The sequence below is a fragment of the Saccostrea echinata genome, unplaced genomic scaffold (assembly GCF_033153115.1).
Source record: "Saccostrea echinata isolate AGI-Se365-2 ecotype Australia unplaced genomic scaffold, CSIRO_AGI_Sech_v1 ptg000002l, whole genome shotgun sequence".
Taxonomy (NCBI): domain Eukaryota; kingdom Metazoa; phylum Mollusca; class Bivalvia; order Ostreida; family Ostreidae; genus Saccostrea; species Saccostrea echinata.
In genome coordinates this window covers 17,084,130-17,101,616 of record NW_026889751.1, presented here as the reverse complement: position 1 = coordinate 17,101,616, position 17,487 = coordinate 17,084,130, and the positions used below count along the sequence as shown (strand labels likewise).

Genomic DNA, 17,487 nt, shown 5'->3' with positions numbered 1-17,487 from the left:
AAAAAATGTTTTAAAAATATTATTACACTATTTAGAGCCAAAGTTTTCACAGATCAGATTGAATGCAGCAAATGTGCAGATTTTAAGACTTGGACTTTCCTTTTAAATATATTTCCACACAATAAATAAATTCATTTCTAGTTAATCTTTATAATCTGTTTTTTTTTTTTTTTTTTTTTTTTTTTTTTTTTTTTTTTTTTTTACAATTAGGAACGTTTAATTCAAATATGATATAATAATTGTAATTGATAATTTTGATATTAAAGGTTCGTTCCGACTATACTTTTCACAAAAGCTGACGAGTGACATGGCTTAAGCCAGTCTTTACAAAAGGACAAAAAAGAATTCAGCGAGAAATATCAGACTATGAATAAGTTTCTGTAAATAAAAGGATTTGCAATTTGAAATGCATACAGAAAACAATACATTGACGAATTTATGCAGAATTCTAAATCAATTTTTGAGCCCAATCTATATTATCGTTATTGATTTTCTTTCATAAGTATGAATGTTCTATCCTTAGTCGTAATTGATTTTTAGCATAAGCAACAGATGCTAGATTTTTCAAGAAACATTGGACAGCAGCATCCAATTTTTTGCATACCTGTGGGAAGTAACCCAGATGTGGTATTACTTATATTTTTCATTTTTATGATAACGATTTTGTTGTATCTCAATACCTGATATATTTAGTCAGATGAGACATACATGTTATGGATTTCATTCATTGTCTTTATCTTTATATTTAAAGGTTACATTAGAATTCATTTCTGCTCAGTCCAGGGGAGGAAAGATTGTACATCCTGAAGAAGCGAGACAGTTCGCAAAATACTCTGAAAATGTGGTACTTTAAAAAAACCCCAAAGTTTAACAATTCTCTTTTCTATTTTGAAATATTTACTGTAAGTCGTTTTAATTCCACGGTGTTAAAATTTCACAATTTCTCAAAAAGTACCAATCGTGGTGGTTTTAAAATCATGCTGCAAGAAATTAATTTAAATTTCGTATAAGCATTTAAACGTTTTTAAAAACTAATGATAGCATTCACTATGGGTTTCAATTTCGCGGAAAAATGATGAATCGGGAACATAGTGAAATTAAAACCATCTTGATTATTTACCAATCTACAGTATTTAATTCCAATCTTTAAAAAAATGATTTTAAACATTTACATGTGTTACATGAGTTATTTTGTGTAAGACTGAATATGCTTTCAAACTGAATTCATGCATATGGGAAACAAACTAGTAGATATTGCTTAATCACACTGTTTTATTTAGAAAATAGCTTCTATGCTATCGTTTACGATGAAGAATGATGGTTTTGATCGCGAAATGATTATGACGTTACTGGTTTATAAACTACCTGGAAGAGAGTTTACAGAAAATGATCAGGTAAAATTGGGAAAGACTAATCATATTTTACAAATAAATCAAAGAGGGACATATTTTACTTATAACCATTATTATTGCATTTTTTCCGACGGAAATTATTTTGACATCAAATAAACATATAAATGTGTAAACCTTTAAATCTTATTCTACATTCAATTATTTAGAAAGATATATTTGAAATTTGCTCGAAGAAGTCACTCTATAATTCACGGGAAGAAATAGAGGAAGAAATTGAAGCTGAAATGGATTTCTTATATGAGGAAGGAGATCCACGTATGCCGCCTTTGGGATCCAGGGTCAAGCGTGGACCTGATTGGGTGTGGAATAATCAGGATAACTATGGACCTGGGACTGTTATAGGGCATGACAAGGGTGATTTAACTCAATATATGTAAAAATATATTTTTTTCGAAGACTTGCATCAGAAACATAAAACTTCGTAGATAAAAAAAATACTGTATTCCGAATTGATTCTACAATTGTTCACTGCAATCTGTACTTGGAACTGTTTTCACTATAGATCTTCTGATTTCACTGATCTTGTTGGTCGTGGTTTCAAACTGCGACCTCGACTGACCTAATTCATTTAAAAAAAATAGGTAGCAATCATTCCTTCGCCAAGCACCCAGCACTTTGAAGTGAAAATTGCGGATCATTCGAATGAGACCTTAAAAACCGGGGCCCCGTGTCACGGCAGGCATTGGCACAATAAAGATCCCTCACTGCTCAATGGCCTTCAGTTCCGAATAAAGGTCTAAATTTGAAGCATTTCACCGGTATATGGTGACTTCTAAGTATGAGTGAAAAAGTCTCGAATAGTAGGGAAAACAACATACACTCAATCATTCAATCTTGTTTTAATGTTACTGTCTCCCCCCTAGGTGCAGCTGTGTGCAATGATTTATTTTTAAAATCGAGCTTTATTAATATTTGCTACAAAATGTTAATTTTTAAAGCATCGTTAAACAGGGAAATTCCTTATACCTGTCCCCATTTCAGTTGCCTGTTAAATCTTTCATGTCAATCACATTTTTGGGAAAAAAAATAAAGATAAAATTTATTTTACATCTTACATGTTAAAATTATCATTCACTAGTAGCTGTTATCAGGATGATGCAACTAAGTGTTCGAATCAGAGAACAAATTAAGAACACGTTTAATGTCATGTAAAAACGAATTGAGAACACTGTAAAATTGATAGCATTTGTATTTCAGTGATTAAAATTCAAAATTTTCTAGCACAAAGAGGACATCATATAGAACGCGTAATGTAAAACTACGAACGCTCATTTAAAATTCTAGACACGAAATTCGAAATACGAGATCTAGATTCGAAATTTGAAATTCGAGATCTAAATTAAGCAATCAGAAGGCGGATTGAAGATTCGATTACTCCCCTTTGATAAGTTTTGACTTTCAAGAAATCATTATATATGTTTAATATATTTGATACACATTACGTTCATTCTTGCATTGTTATTTAATCGAATCACTAGGTCGTTTTAAACATATACAACGATTTCTTGATTAGTAAAAACTAAGCAAAGGGGAGTAATCGAGTCTTAAATTCACCTTCCGATTGGTTGATTTAGATGTTTAATCTCAAAACCGGAATTTTGAATCTCGTATTTTAAATTTTGAATCTCGAATGAGCCTTCTGGGCTTTCAGAAATGTTGAAGATGGTTCAGTTAAAAGTAATGAGAAAAAGTTATAAAGGTATATTCTAAAAAATGTTGAATTTATATTTTCTTAATTTACTAAAACCCAATTATATCGATCAATTTTATATATTTGTTTGTAATAGGGACATACAGAACGAAAAATCGAAATATTAGATTCTTAACATATGTACAGGTTAGTTTTAAATATATTCAATATTCCCGATAACCAAATTGATTTTGAAATGCCATACCTATACTGAATTCCAAAATTTCATAAAATTACAAACATGCATAGAGGGATCGAGCAAAATGCTCTACCAAGCATCTTTTTCTACTCCTCTCAAATATATTAACAGCAGTGAAGGGGAAACTCAAGCAATACTGTGAAACAACATATTCGAAAAGTGATGATTATCAAATATGGATACTTAAAATTTACTTACAATTTTTAGAAAATTTGAAATCACAAAAGATCACCAAAATCGATAGCATCAAAACATACAACTTTTAACACAATATACAACCCATTCTCCACGATTAATTAAAGAGCAAGCTATTTGACATCATGAACAAGTGCTTCCTTCATAAGAATAGAATTCGCAAATTTCATCATCTTGTCATGGGTCATCTAAAAATTTACTTTGTTAAAAACCATTCTGATTCTATACACATGTGCTCTGAAAATAATATCAAAGAGATTCTCGACTTTCTCATTTCTCTGTATTCTTTGAATACCAGATGTTTTCAACAATCTCTGGTATTCCCATGGATATTAATTGCGCCACATTATTAACAAACCTGTTTTTGTATTCTTATGAAGCAAAATTTATTTGAAAATTCGAGTCTCTTGATGAGGCCTTCAATTCCACATTAAGATTCACGATTATGTAGCGATAAACAATACTTTTTTTTATACGGTATCTCCAATTGAACTCAAAATAAAAAGACAACACAGAATCTGACATATCTGCTTCAATTCATACTTTGTTATTTTACAAGAGAAAGACATTAGTGGCAAACTACCTCATAAACTATGAAAAACGTGATGACTTCAACTTTTCTGTCGTCAACTTCTCTTATATGTGCAGCAATATACCATTATCACCTGCAGTATAATTGCTACGCATGAGCACGTTCTTCTTACGAAGAATTTCTATAAGAATACTACTGACAAATAGGTTGATGATACAAGGGTATATACAACATCTTTTAATTTAGAGTCAACTTTCTTCGAATTCTATAATCGATACAAAGCTTTTGTTTGCAAATACAATCTGCCCTTATGTTGAATTTGCTTGGCGTCTTTCATTCAAATTGTTAGGTCATTATTTTCAAACTGAATAGACCACGACTTTTTCCTTTACACGATCTGACAAGGAAGACATGGCGGATGTGACGGGTAAACAAGGAGTGTTTCCTCACCCTTGCACCTGATTCCACCTTCAGAGGTCCGCTCTGATCACAATTCATTTTCTTTCATTCGATTTTCGAGAATGTTTACATACTGTATGTTATCATCAAATTTCATGCATGAGATCTAGATCAGCTTTTCTAAAATACCCTTCACACTGACAATTTTCAAATTTAGATTTCCAAAAACTAGTTTGCTTTCTCTTTTAGACAAATGGTTACACGTAGAATGGGATGCTGGCTCCATTTACCCTTACAAATACGGATCTACAAAATATAAGACAGATAGATATGATGTTACAGTGTGCAGTGAACCTAGAATTCTGAGAAATGGAAAGATTGCTACTGGCTGTCTCGTCAAAAGAGGTATATGTTATGATATCAGCACAATCAATTGCTTAAATTCATATATAAAGCATAATACTATATTAGTAAATTATTACGTATATAAATATTAATCAAGGTCCAGATTGGGAATTGGAAGACCAGGATGGTGGTGACGGAAGTATTGGATCAGTATATAGATGTAAAAGCAATGGAATCGTTCACGTGCGTTCACGTAATTGTAGTTATTAAAGTCTTTGGAGCTACAAATTTGAAATCTGATTAAAATCAGATCCTTTGATCCGCTCACAAAGATCGCCACACAAGGATCTGAAGAAACCCCATTCAGGGTCATCTCACGGTGACCTTTCGATTATCTAATCAAACGTTTGCGTGCAAGAATTTAGAAGTGTCTCGGAATTCAGTTACAGAAGTGAAAGCCCCGATGATACACGAACAGAAAAAATTGTGACCTGGTTTCCGTAGCCTGTCAAAAGAACGACCACAGTCTTTTCTATACAGAAATATATTTAGTACTTGCTTTTGCCTTGTTTTTTAGTTCTTTGTTTTGTTCGAAACGATAAGATCTTCTCCACTGCTACTTTCATTTCTACATTTATTTTCCCGAATGTCGCTTAAGTACGATCTCTCTGATTGGTCAAAATTTTAATGAATATTTTATTAGAAAGGTCACCGGGAGATGACAATGAATGGGTTTCTTCAGATCCTTGTGTAGCAATCTATATGAGCGGATCAAAGGATCTGATTTTAATCAGATTGCAAATTTGAAACGTTCTTAGTGGTTAGAACGTCTGCTGTAGAGTCGCGGAGTAAGGAGACATTCCTTAGGTCGCGGGTTCGAATCCACTGCGGGACGTGGAGACCGGTCCTTTGGATGAGACCGTATAAACCAAGGTCCCGTGTTGCAGTTGGTGTTGGCACGTAAAGGATCCCTGCTCAATGACCCTGAGTGTCGAGTATAGGTATAAATTTGCAGCCCTCCACCGGCAAGTGGAATCTCTAAATGAGTGACACATTCTCGAAAGGGACATTTAAACAACAAAGAAACAAACAAACAAAATTTGAAATATATGATATTATGTTGAACATTCTCCACTTATATTAGAATTAATTATGGTACAAATCCTGCAAATATATAAAACTGAAAGTGCATGTTCAAAGAGCATGTGACATTTTTAGTGAGCTTTTTTTTATGGAAGTTAAACTCCTCCCAGAAATACGAAAAACGGACGAACGAGTGACAGCGAATAATGAAATCATCATTTGTGTGTTCCAAAAACGACAGCAATACCTTTTAATTGCCCTCTTCTTTTACAGGTGAGATGGCAAGACGGCCAAAAAACTGAAAACAGGTTTGGATATCGTGGAAAATTTGATCTACAGATCTGGTGATTATCAATTACATAGTCCTGTATATATGTTTCCTTTACGCAATTGGAAATCCTCTTTTTTATTGCGTGACAATGCTGCTTTCTACCGAATGAAATTGTTATGGACGTACACATTTTTTTCGGATACCGGTATCTTATTTGTTAGGTGTTTATGAAGTATGTTATGAAAAAAATTCCTAATCATATTTTAGCAGTACCATACAAGTCATAGGCTGAAACTTCATCATAATTCATGTAACATTTAGAGAATTTAGAAATACAGGAAATAAATTCTCTAAATGTTAGTAATTGTACAGTATTACGTCCTAGTAATCCTAGTACATGTACTCATATAGCGATCCATTTTCACCGGAAGCTGTTGAGTACCTCCAAGATCTAATCAGAAAAGCAGAGTTGAATTGCTCAGTCAAAGATTCTTCTATGGTCATTTCTGGAAGTTCTTCGTCTAAAGGTGAGCTTTTAAAGTCGTCTTATATATAAAAAACCTGGGACAGTAATACTTTTCAGAGATTGATATTTGAATTTTCTTTTCGCTCTATATAGCATCATGTGCATCTGAAGATGATGATGATTTAGAATCCAGCAAGATTTGCAAAAATCCTAATGCTAGTCTTCCTCTCTTGACAATGCCTAAAGGAAAGTATTTCAAAAACGATAAAGTAGAACACGAATCATCAGATGTACAAGTTGATGGGATGGCAAATTCATTGACTTTCTCTGCATCAGATCAGTGGTTATGGAAAGATAAACAAGGCCAGTGGAATCCATATCCAAGCAAAATGAACGACAAAATTAATAGATGTTATAAACGAAATCCAAATTCTACCGTTATTGTTACAATAAAAGAAAACACGTAAGTGAAAAGCTTGCTGTAAAAAAGCGAATAAAAGAGATTGTTCGCGATAAAAGAAATACTCCAAAATATTTCTATACATATAAATATAATGTTTTATTTTAGTTATAGAGTAGTAATGACCAAAAATATGCAGATAAACTTGACAACAAGAGAGGAGTCCGCAGTGAAAATTGTAAAAAACTTGTAAATAAAAACATTTTACCTTTCAGTTGCAATTGATTTGTGTATGTAATTGTTGATTGTATGTGTTTGTTCTCATGCGTATGGGATTTCAAGAAGTGATTGGATGTAAAATTATCATTTACTTTTGCGAGCAATTTAGCAATTACTAGTTATTATATACCTATATTATTTTTTACCATCCATAGTTTTACACCCAGTTCTATTGAAATTCGTTAATATAACAAACTAATGAATTCTTCCAGCAAACTGAATACTAAACATTGATATGAATGTCATAATATATGTGCAAAAGAAAAAAATACTTTGAATGTGATTCGTGTGGTACGTTCTTAAAGCTAAAAATAAGCTATTTCACGACTTATTATGAAAAAGATTTATAGTGAAAATGTTTTTGAATTTTAACTTTAGGAAAAAAATTCATTTGTATTTTGCTACAACATATTCAGGAAGTGGATTAAATCAAATATGGATTCTAAAGAAAAACTCCAAAGAACTTTCGGAAAATTTAGAATCTCAAAACTTTTCAAACATCAACAGCATCAAAACATACGACTTTTCTACGCTTATACAACCAATGTAGGCTTTTTGACATAGACAACTCTATGGGCTGTCATTGGTCATTGCTAAAATCATTTTAATCTGCATACAAGTACTTTCAAGTGTCTCATTGACAATATCTATGTAGTCCTTGGAGACATGATCATTCAAACAATAAATCTGAATTTGGACTGACACTAATTGGCTCCTTTCTGAACCTGATTTTATAATTCTGTGAAGCAGAAATTATTTAGAAACTTCTACATGAGAAGAAAAAAAACCTCTTGTTTTGGCCGTCAACTCAACATTTATATATATATTGACGATGATTTCTCAATCAACAAAAGTTATTTAAATTCAACTCGATATATTCCAGTCATCACAGAATTAAAGACATCACAGAATCTGCCACATCTGTTTCATATCTAGATATTTTACTGATTATGGACGATAATGGCCAACTTATAATTAAACTGTATGATAAACGGAATGACTCCAGCTTTTCCATCGTCAACTTTTCTTGTTCATGTAGTAATATGTAGTAATATTCCAACCCACCTGCATATGATGCCATGTCTCTCAAATGATTCAATACGCAGAGCCATGCTTTGAGTAAGACCAATTTTTAAACCGGAGCAAGCTACTAAAAGTTGATGTTACAAGGATTTCAACAACCACGTTTAAAGTCAACTTTTCGCAAATTCTATGGTCGTTATAATGACCTTGTTTGTAAGTAAAACCTATCGTAGATCGTTTTGTCTGACATGTTTCATTCCATTTTTTAAATCATTGCTTTTATACTAATGTATTTTCTGAGGGTTACTCCGTCAAACTGATCAACATATAAAGCTCACGGCTGGTGTGACCGATCGACAGGGGATGCTTACTCCTCCTAGGCAGCTGAACCAACCTCTGACGTTTCCGGGGGTCTGTGTTTTTGCTCTGTTTACTATTCGTTTTGTTGACTGGATTTATAAGATTGATCACTGTTCGTTATCTTAACTTTTTACATAATAAAAGTTGCACAATATTTACTTCTTTGACAAGTGTTGAATTTCACAAACATGAAAAAATTTATTTTTAAAGAAAAAAAACATATTAAATGAAAACTATTTCGTATGTATTTCATATTAACACTTTTAATATTGACTGTATATCATTAAGATTGTCACTTTTTTAAAGAGTTTCGCTAGCTTGTACTAAGGAAAAGGTCATTACTATGAAATGGACTTAGAAAGGACTTTGTTTGAAAGAACAAAGATGAACTCGGAAAAGTTTCTTTTCAGTTTCAGAGACAAGAATTGCTTTTGCATTTAGAGGTAAAGGGATAAATATGTAAAAGGAAAAAAGAAAACTTTTTAAATATTTATTTAATGCAGCATACTTCTTATTCAATGAAAAAAATCAGAATTATGCAACTTGAAAATATTATTTTCTTTTATTACATGTATTATTATTTTATTTTTGAAAAACACATGGTACGATATGGAACGGAGGCAATGCCATAAAATCAAATTATTTCGATTATTAATTTTTTTTTATATCTGCTTTGATAATGAATTCTTTTCTTTTTATTACAGGTACACAGCGGCCTGCTTTGACATGCGACTTAGTAACTTAGTTCATGGTCACTGAACACACTTTTTTTAAAGACATTCTTTGGTTGAAATATGATCCAGGTTGGACAACGGGAAAGAAAATATGTTCAAAACAATGAATTTTATACCGAGATATGCTTGACCTTGATCTTTGACTTACACCTTTACCAACCTTCGGATGAAGATCGAGCCAGATTTGACCAAGTTAGAAAAAAAATGTGTTCACATCGAGAATTTTACACCGAGATTTACTATAACCTTGATCTCATACACATAAAATTGCTCCCAGGACACTTCAAACTCCCTTTATCCACGATACTGGATCCAAGACATAGGATGTATGGAGGACGGACACACTGGTCAATATAGGGGCCCTAACATTAGTGGGCTTAACATTAAAACTTGCATAATTCCCTAGAAACTACTTCTGAAAAGAAATATGAAAATATTAACAAGCCTGATTCACACGATGACCAGTTGCAGGGATAAGATGCAGATAGGTATGCTACATCGGCTAAAAGGTTATCATGGAATGTTTCTTTTTTTCCTACTGGCACTATGCCTAATAAAGTGCTCTGTGTAAATATTTTGTTTGCGACATGTGTATGTAAAACTATTTATTGGTTATAATTAAAACAGGTCTATCAATGTGTCAGATCAGATTTTATTTATGTGACCCTTGCACACCAATCGCAGCATTCAGTCCAAAATTTATATTCAATTTGTTCAATTATGTAAATCGGACTTCACCAAAGTACACTGGACAGACCGGATGTATTTCATATTTCACAGCGGTCCGGATTTCTTTTTTTTTACTATTGGTTCAAATTTAACATGTGACATTGTAAAAATATAGTGTTACATAGTTTAGTATTTTTTTTTTCTCTTTTTCCTTTGTTTTTTATGACTCCATAACTATTTTCTTTGTCCTGAGGAAGGGACAGTTTTGACAATTTTTATTGTTAGTGTGGTTGGTAATTTTTAGTGTTTTATATATTTTTTTTTTCATCCAAGACCTTGTATATATATATATTAAGCAGTTTTTCCACCAGTTCTTACTTTTATCTTTGAATTGTAATTGCGTGGACATATTTTTCAGATTTTTGTTTAATCATATTTTTAACAGTATACTCTACGGAGGTAGCACAATTAGAACTTTATCAACGACCGCAATACACAGAAAATCTGAACACAAGTGAAACACGAAATACAGTTGAGATGTGCAATGGAATATATCGGCGATTTTTTTTGTGATAAAAAATACATTCTTGATCAGGATGACGATTCTTTTTCATACTTTACTTATATCGGATAAATGTAATTTTGATTATTAACAACATATTCAGGACGACCATATTTAGACTTGTAACTTGATTTTGGCACATATACTTGCGGTATTGAGGTCACCTATAAATTTCAATAGTTCAAGGGCATAACCATATTCAAAGTTTAGTTTTTAGTTTGTAAATATTTCCAACACCCATTGTTTGTGAAAAGTGCTGCAATCCTACACAGATTCTATTATTTCATGAATGATCGAATGCCGAGTTTTTCGCTGGTCAACTGCATTAAATATTGATATATTTAATTCATTTTCAAGATTTCTCCATGATCGCATCACTTTTCAAATAGCTTACTATTTCAAGAATTTAATTGTAGAAGCTTACTTTGATCCACCTAGTGTATGCCCCTGCCCTAAATCAATTTATAAAGACCCTTACATTACCATCAAATGTACCTGCATACAAATATACGACAGTGTCAGTTCACTAAGCAATGTACGGAAAATATATGTATAAAATCTTAAGAAAGACATTGCATTTAAGTTAGTGGCCTCTTACATATCTGCAAATAATATATAATTTAATTATAAAATACATTTTTGTTGTGAAAATATAACTTGATCTGCCACCCACAGAATACATGTACAAACTGCGTCAAGTTTTACGGAATGACGTCACATCGACACGTGCATTGCAATCAGTGACTTGTTAATTTATACCTTGCTATGTTGGATTTACATCATGTTATAGTATGTTTTGATGTAGATGAGTGTTGTCCTACACTTTAAAATAGCAAATCATTTTATTTTGTGGTGTTTTTAAGAACTGTTAGATTTGTCTGATGCCAAGGTTGATATAAATTAGGCTCAACCTCCATTTTGTTGCCTTAACTGTGATACGCAGAAGATAGGTATTAGTTTAAAACAGTGACAAGATAAATCAAATACTAGTAAATGATTGATGATATCGTTTTGTTTTACCTTTATTCATTGTAAAGAAATAACTATTTTACAATACCTAAATAAAAGATATTGCTTGCCTAGTAGAAATGATGTTTATAAATGCATTAAGTTTGCAAATTGACGACAGTGTTTAGTTTGAAATGTCAATAATCATCCGATGCATTCCCTGGGCATTCGATTTAATTCCAACGCAACTTTATATTTTAGGTTTTATGGTTTTTTTTTAAGTTTTAGAACTTAAAATGTGTAACTGTGAATAATTTATTTTATAACTGTGCAGTACGTTTTATAATTACCAAGAGAATATAATTGGTTGACTTTTATCAATCCATTCGTACATAGATATTAGTCCTTCATTGCCAAACTCGATTAATTTGAAACTAGTTAAACTTTATATATCAATGTGTGTAACATAAAAATGTATCTTTTGAACACCAATTCTTTCTGGTATATTTCATTTATATGTTTATACCTCAGCTGAGTCAGAGCCTTCCTGAATCAAAGTGTCAGTGATCGGCGTTACATATTAAGCTTATTCATAATCATGGACACACCCATTTGTTAGCCTTAGAGGAGATGATTAAGAAAATGAGCAATTTTGTTGGGGTCATTTAAAAACTTCTCAGGAACTTCCGGGCAGAAAAAAAACTATTATGTGGATGCTGATTTTGTATAATGTACATTCAGATTTTTTAGAATCATCATCGCTGGCTAGTGGGGTTAGGGTGGATTACAGGGGGTCAATAGTTGGCATGGGAATGTATAGCAAGAAAATCTTTAAAATAGAAAATCAAGAACACAGGGCCATAAATAGTGTACTAATATTAAAAGATCCCCATGTAATTTGGATTTAAGTTCGAAAACAGACTACAACTCTTCAAAAACAAATTTTAATGTAGATAACCATTATATATAATATTCTGATGAATCACAAGAATTTAGCAAACTTAATATATGTACTTATGCATAGTATTTCAATTGATTTGAAAAATGCATAACCAAGCGGACAATATTTTTTTAAGAATTGCATAGTATATACAGCTTTCCATTTTAAAAGTATTAAAAGAGTCATTGAAATGGTGGAGAAAAATATCTTCTGTTAAAATATTTGTGATTATTGGGCATTGTTTTCAAAACATGGTTTGAACTGCCACAGTAGCCTAGTGGTAGGGTGCTTGCTTCGTTATCGGGAGGCTAGGATTTGATTCTCGTTCTTCACACCTAAGACGTACTATATTTGTAGTGACTGTTCCCTCTCTAAGCGTTAGAGGTGAAAGACAGGGTTCTTTCGGATGAGAAATTAAAAACCGAGGGGGGGGGTCGTTAATGAATTTGTAGATCTCTACATGCCCCGAAAACAATAAGAATAAAACCCCACCAAATTTAAACCTTTTAAATATAGTCCCTTTTAGCACGCAGCACAGTTAAGGCTGCAGTAAGGAGGCGGGGCCTAATTTTTACGGGAAATGCTTACTATGACATCACACAAATGTATATGTTCTTCAAATTACCAGAAAATGAAATGATTTGCTATTTTAAACTGTTGGATATCTTTAAACTACATTAATACTTACTATTGCATGTATTTTTGTCGTTGGTTTAATCCCACAGAGCAATATATAAACAATTCACTGATCGCAATGCACTTGTCAATGTGACGTCATATCGCAAAATTTGACTCAGTTTGTATGCAGAAAGAGGCGGATCAAGTTATATTTTATACAATGAAAAATGTATTTTGTAAGTAAATAAAATATATTTGCAGATATATGAGAGGCCATTAACTTGGATGCAATGTATATTTTATGATTTTAATCATATACTCCCCGTACATTTCCTAGACAAGCGATACTGCCGTATATTTGTATGCAGATTCATTGAAGGGTAATAGAAGGGTCGTAATAAATCGATATATTGCAAGGGCATACCCTTAATGAATTATGACAAGCTTTTACACATAAACTCAAGAGGTATGAAGATATTTGAAAAGTGCCACGAACCTGATGAAATCTTGCAAATGAATTAATTATATCTATAATTAATGTACTTGCCCAGCAAAATATTCAGCATACGGTCTAACAAACGTAATTTTAGCAGTCATATAGTAGAATCTATATAGGTTCGCAGCACTTTTCACAAACTACAAAGAGTGTTGAAAATAATTATAAATTAAACTTAGATTTTCAACGTGGTTATGCCCTTGCAATATTGGAATTTACAGATGACCTCAATACTGCAGGTATATTTGCTAAAATCACGTGGCTGCCACATTACGTCACGAGTCTAGGTAAGAAATCTAATCGTCCCCAACATGTAGTTTTCAACCACATTACATTTGTCTGATAATAGTAAAGTCCTAAAAAGAATCGCCCATCCTTGTAAAGAATGTATTTTCTATATAAAAAAAATCGCCGATATTTCCATTTGTCACCTTAACTGTACTGCGCAGTCAATTTCAATTGTTATCGGGAAAAACAATAGACAAGTAAATTTAGAAATAAAAGACATTTTGAAAATTCCTAGTAGGCAGAAAAAAACAGAAATTGTCCAACGTTTATGAAAGACATTTGTAAAGCCCAGCTGTGTTTGTCAATCAACAATGACTGTTAAATGTATATATTCCTTTTACCTAAACATTAAACTAAGGATTTTCACGAACTCTGATATCAGTAGCTTCTCGTGTTATTGTATTCACCATTCTTTTCTTTTGAAGATGAATTCGGCATCTGTAATATGAAAATGGAATGTTAAAAGCAATATCTTTATATTTTTATATTTTATATTTTTCAGCACCATTTGTTTTATTGTAAACTGTTTTGCAAACTATGAATTCAAATGAAATTCGATTGATTTTTTTTTCTCAATCTGCATTTCATTCATGGTGTTCAATCAAATTCTTGAATGATTGCGTGTTTAAAAAATGTTGTTTGCTTTCAAAAGTCTCATAATGTTATTTGTAATCTTATTCTGCATTCGACAAAGATATACAATGTGAAACGTAAAATTAACCAACGAAATGTCATCTCAAGTTTTTTAGTTCATATGCAAAAAGCTAGGTTCACTTTATGATAAGAATTCTTCAGTATCCGAAGACTCTCCGATTCCCCAAAACTGATTAGTAATGAGATAATTTATGTTTTGACATAATCAAGATGGTTTATATGTAATGTTTATTCATTTAAAAAAAAAGCAAGGAACGAATCCCCAAAACTTACAATTGACCATTAAGATGAATGACAACACTTGTTCCAACGGCACTCTTAAAATTCTTGTCGATGATTTCATTCGCTTCTTTTGGAAAATCATTCCACGTTTCGTTTTGACCTTTCCATTGCCACCTCCTACCCGTAGGGACGGCACTAGAATTCTTAAAATACCGCCTCTTCTTTTTATTCACTAATGAGGGATTACTCGTTTTGCCCCCACTGGTAATGGGAATTGATTCTACGATGTGTGAAAAAGTCCCATGGGAGTTAGAGTCACTGTAAGTGACAGACACACATACACCTCTCGATTCAACATAATCTACAGTAAATAATGTGAATTTTATGAATTCTTTTCCGTACTGTGCTGTGTTTACGTTTCCAAAGTATAATTATTAATAAGGCGATAAATAACAAGAGCCACGAACCATCAAAAATTGCCCTGTCTCAAAAAGGAACGGGGTTTTGTCATTTGATAGTGTAGACTTTTAGCTTTTCTTTGCCGTTTATCTTTTTTCGAAATCAATTATATTTTATGAAAAAGAGAGTTTGCAGTATGACGGTGTTTTAATAGAAAAATGCTAGTAGAACGTCATTTTTTGAAACGTAACGTCGTAGCGCGGAAATATTACTTTGAGCGATTTTTTTGAAGGATTTGTTTCTAATCCATTAATTCATTTGTTACAATAATTTGAACGTCGTTTTCGAAACAGAAACATAGAAAATTATGGATTAATTGAAAAGGGGTGTCGTAAGTTATCAGAAAGGTTGATTTAGTAAACAGAACTCATCAAAACATTGTCGCCCTAAATGTTTTCTTTGGAGTAATACATTTCAAAAAAAAAAGTAATTCATATATATATATATATATATATATATATATATATATATATATATATATATATATATATATATATATATATATATATATACATGTCTAAATAGATTAAAAACCACCACCCATTCCACTAACTGACGATCCGAAGCATAAATTACTTAAATTGTGATAGTAACAATGAAATATTTGGAGCACAGTATAAAGATGCATGAACATTTTATACTGGATTTCTAGGACATACTCTGATATTTTTATGCATTTTTGTTCACTGGGGTGTAATTGAATTATGTTTCACGAATTATGACAAAATCAGTTATCAATATGTATACATGCATCATCAATATCCTCACTTCGAATTTATTAAATATCCTCACTTCGAATTTATTAAATGCAGACATATTGAAAAATAGATATGCCTTTGAAGCAGGATGGAAATTCACCCTTTTGTGTCCATGCATAACAATCATCTCAGAGGATATTTTAAATACAGTTATTATATCGATGGCTTATATATGCTGGTACAAAAGAATATATAGCTATAGTATACGTGTATGTGTGTACCGATTTCGAATTTCGTCAAAACACTTGCATTTGATGAACCCGCTCCCGTGACCTAGATTCTGTTTAGCGGAAATGAATGTGATTATCCAAATGCGGTTTTTTTTTTATATTTTTTTTTAATTTTCACTTTTGACAACAAGCTATGTTTTTATTATTTCGTTTGTTTTACAAAGGTCTAGTGTGATATTCTTTGCTACATTCTCTATTAATTTGTTTACAATTTGAGTCATGTCTGTTAACACGCACAACAGTGTTAAAATTGTCTCAAGAGTATCAAAAATAAATAAATAAAAATAAATATATAAATAAATATAAAATGGTAGGTCTAATAACAGCTTTAAAAAAGCGGGCGGGGGGGGGGTGATTAGGGAGGTAAAGAAAACAATTTGGCGTGAATTTCTAATAATTAATAATTTAATGGTATCATCCAGTTGGGTTTAAATCATATGACAGCATTCCAAAGCAAAAAAAAAACTTTTCAGCAGCATTCCAAATAGTTAAGAGCCTTTATGACGTCACAACTGACGTATTATTAGTAACGTCATATATAATGGACCTATTCACAATAAAAACTACTGTATGTGTACATAAATTGACGTATTAAAAATTAAGCGTAATCACTGGGTATTGAGTGGCTGGCGAAATCATGAATTAGCGCTACATGCGTCCGCGCGATATATTGTATTTATGAATGATATATTAACGGTATTCATAAATTAGCGCATTGTTGTCCGCGCCGAAGTCGCTAAATTATTAAGCCCGCTTTTTTAAGTACACATACAGTATGTTTTGACAGATATTTATTTCAGAAAATGTTTATTCTTGAGGGGTTTTTTTCCCCCCACAATAAGCGTTTTAAATGAACAATTAATTTAGTTTCTAGAATGTTTTGTGAAATTAATAATTTTTTATTGTTATATGAATAAAATGTTAACGATTGATTCACAAGTTACTGATTATTTGATGCATCAAAATTTAAATATAAAATCAAATTTCAATCTGGCCACACCCACGAACAACAAGGGTAATAAGCATATAGATTTGTATTGGCAATATTTATATCTATGGTAAGTATAAAAGTTGTTCTTAACGGTGGCCACATCTAACATTGGAAAAATCTATCGAAAAATCGGCGTTTTTCAACGTTTTTGTCACACCGTCGCATGTTCCAACCGCCGCACGTGCCTAATGGCGCATTATTCAACAAAATAAGTTACGTATGGAAAACAAATAATGTGTCCTCTAACATTTAATGTATAGTACT

At 32.0% G+C, this 17,487-nt stretch overlaps 1 protein-coding gene across 1 annotated transcript in view; it reads right to left on the bottom strand.

The window, feature by feature from the left end:
• The window catches only part of LOC133178072 (uncharacterized), a 235,357-nt gene that overhangs the window by 214,346 nt on the left and 3,524 nt on the right, over positions 1–17,487 (bottom strand). The window lies entirely within an intron of this gene.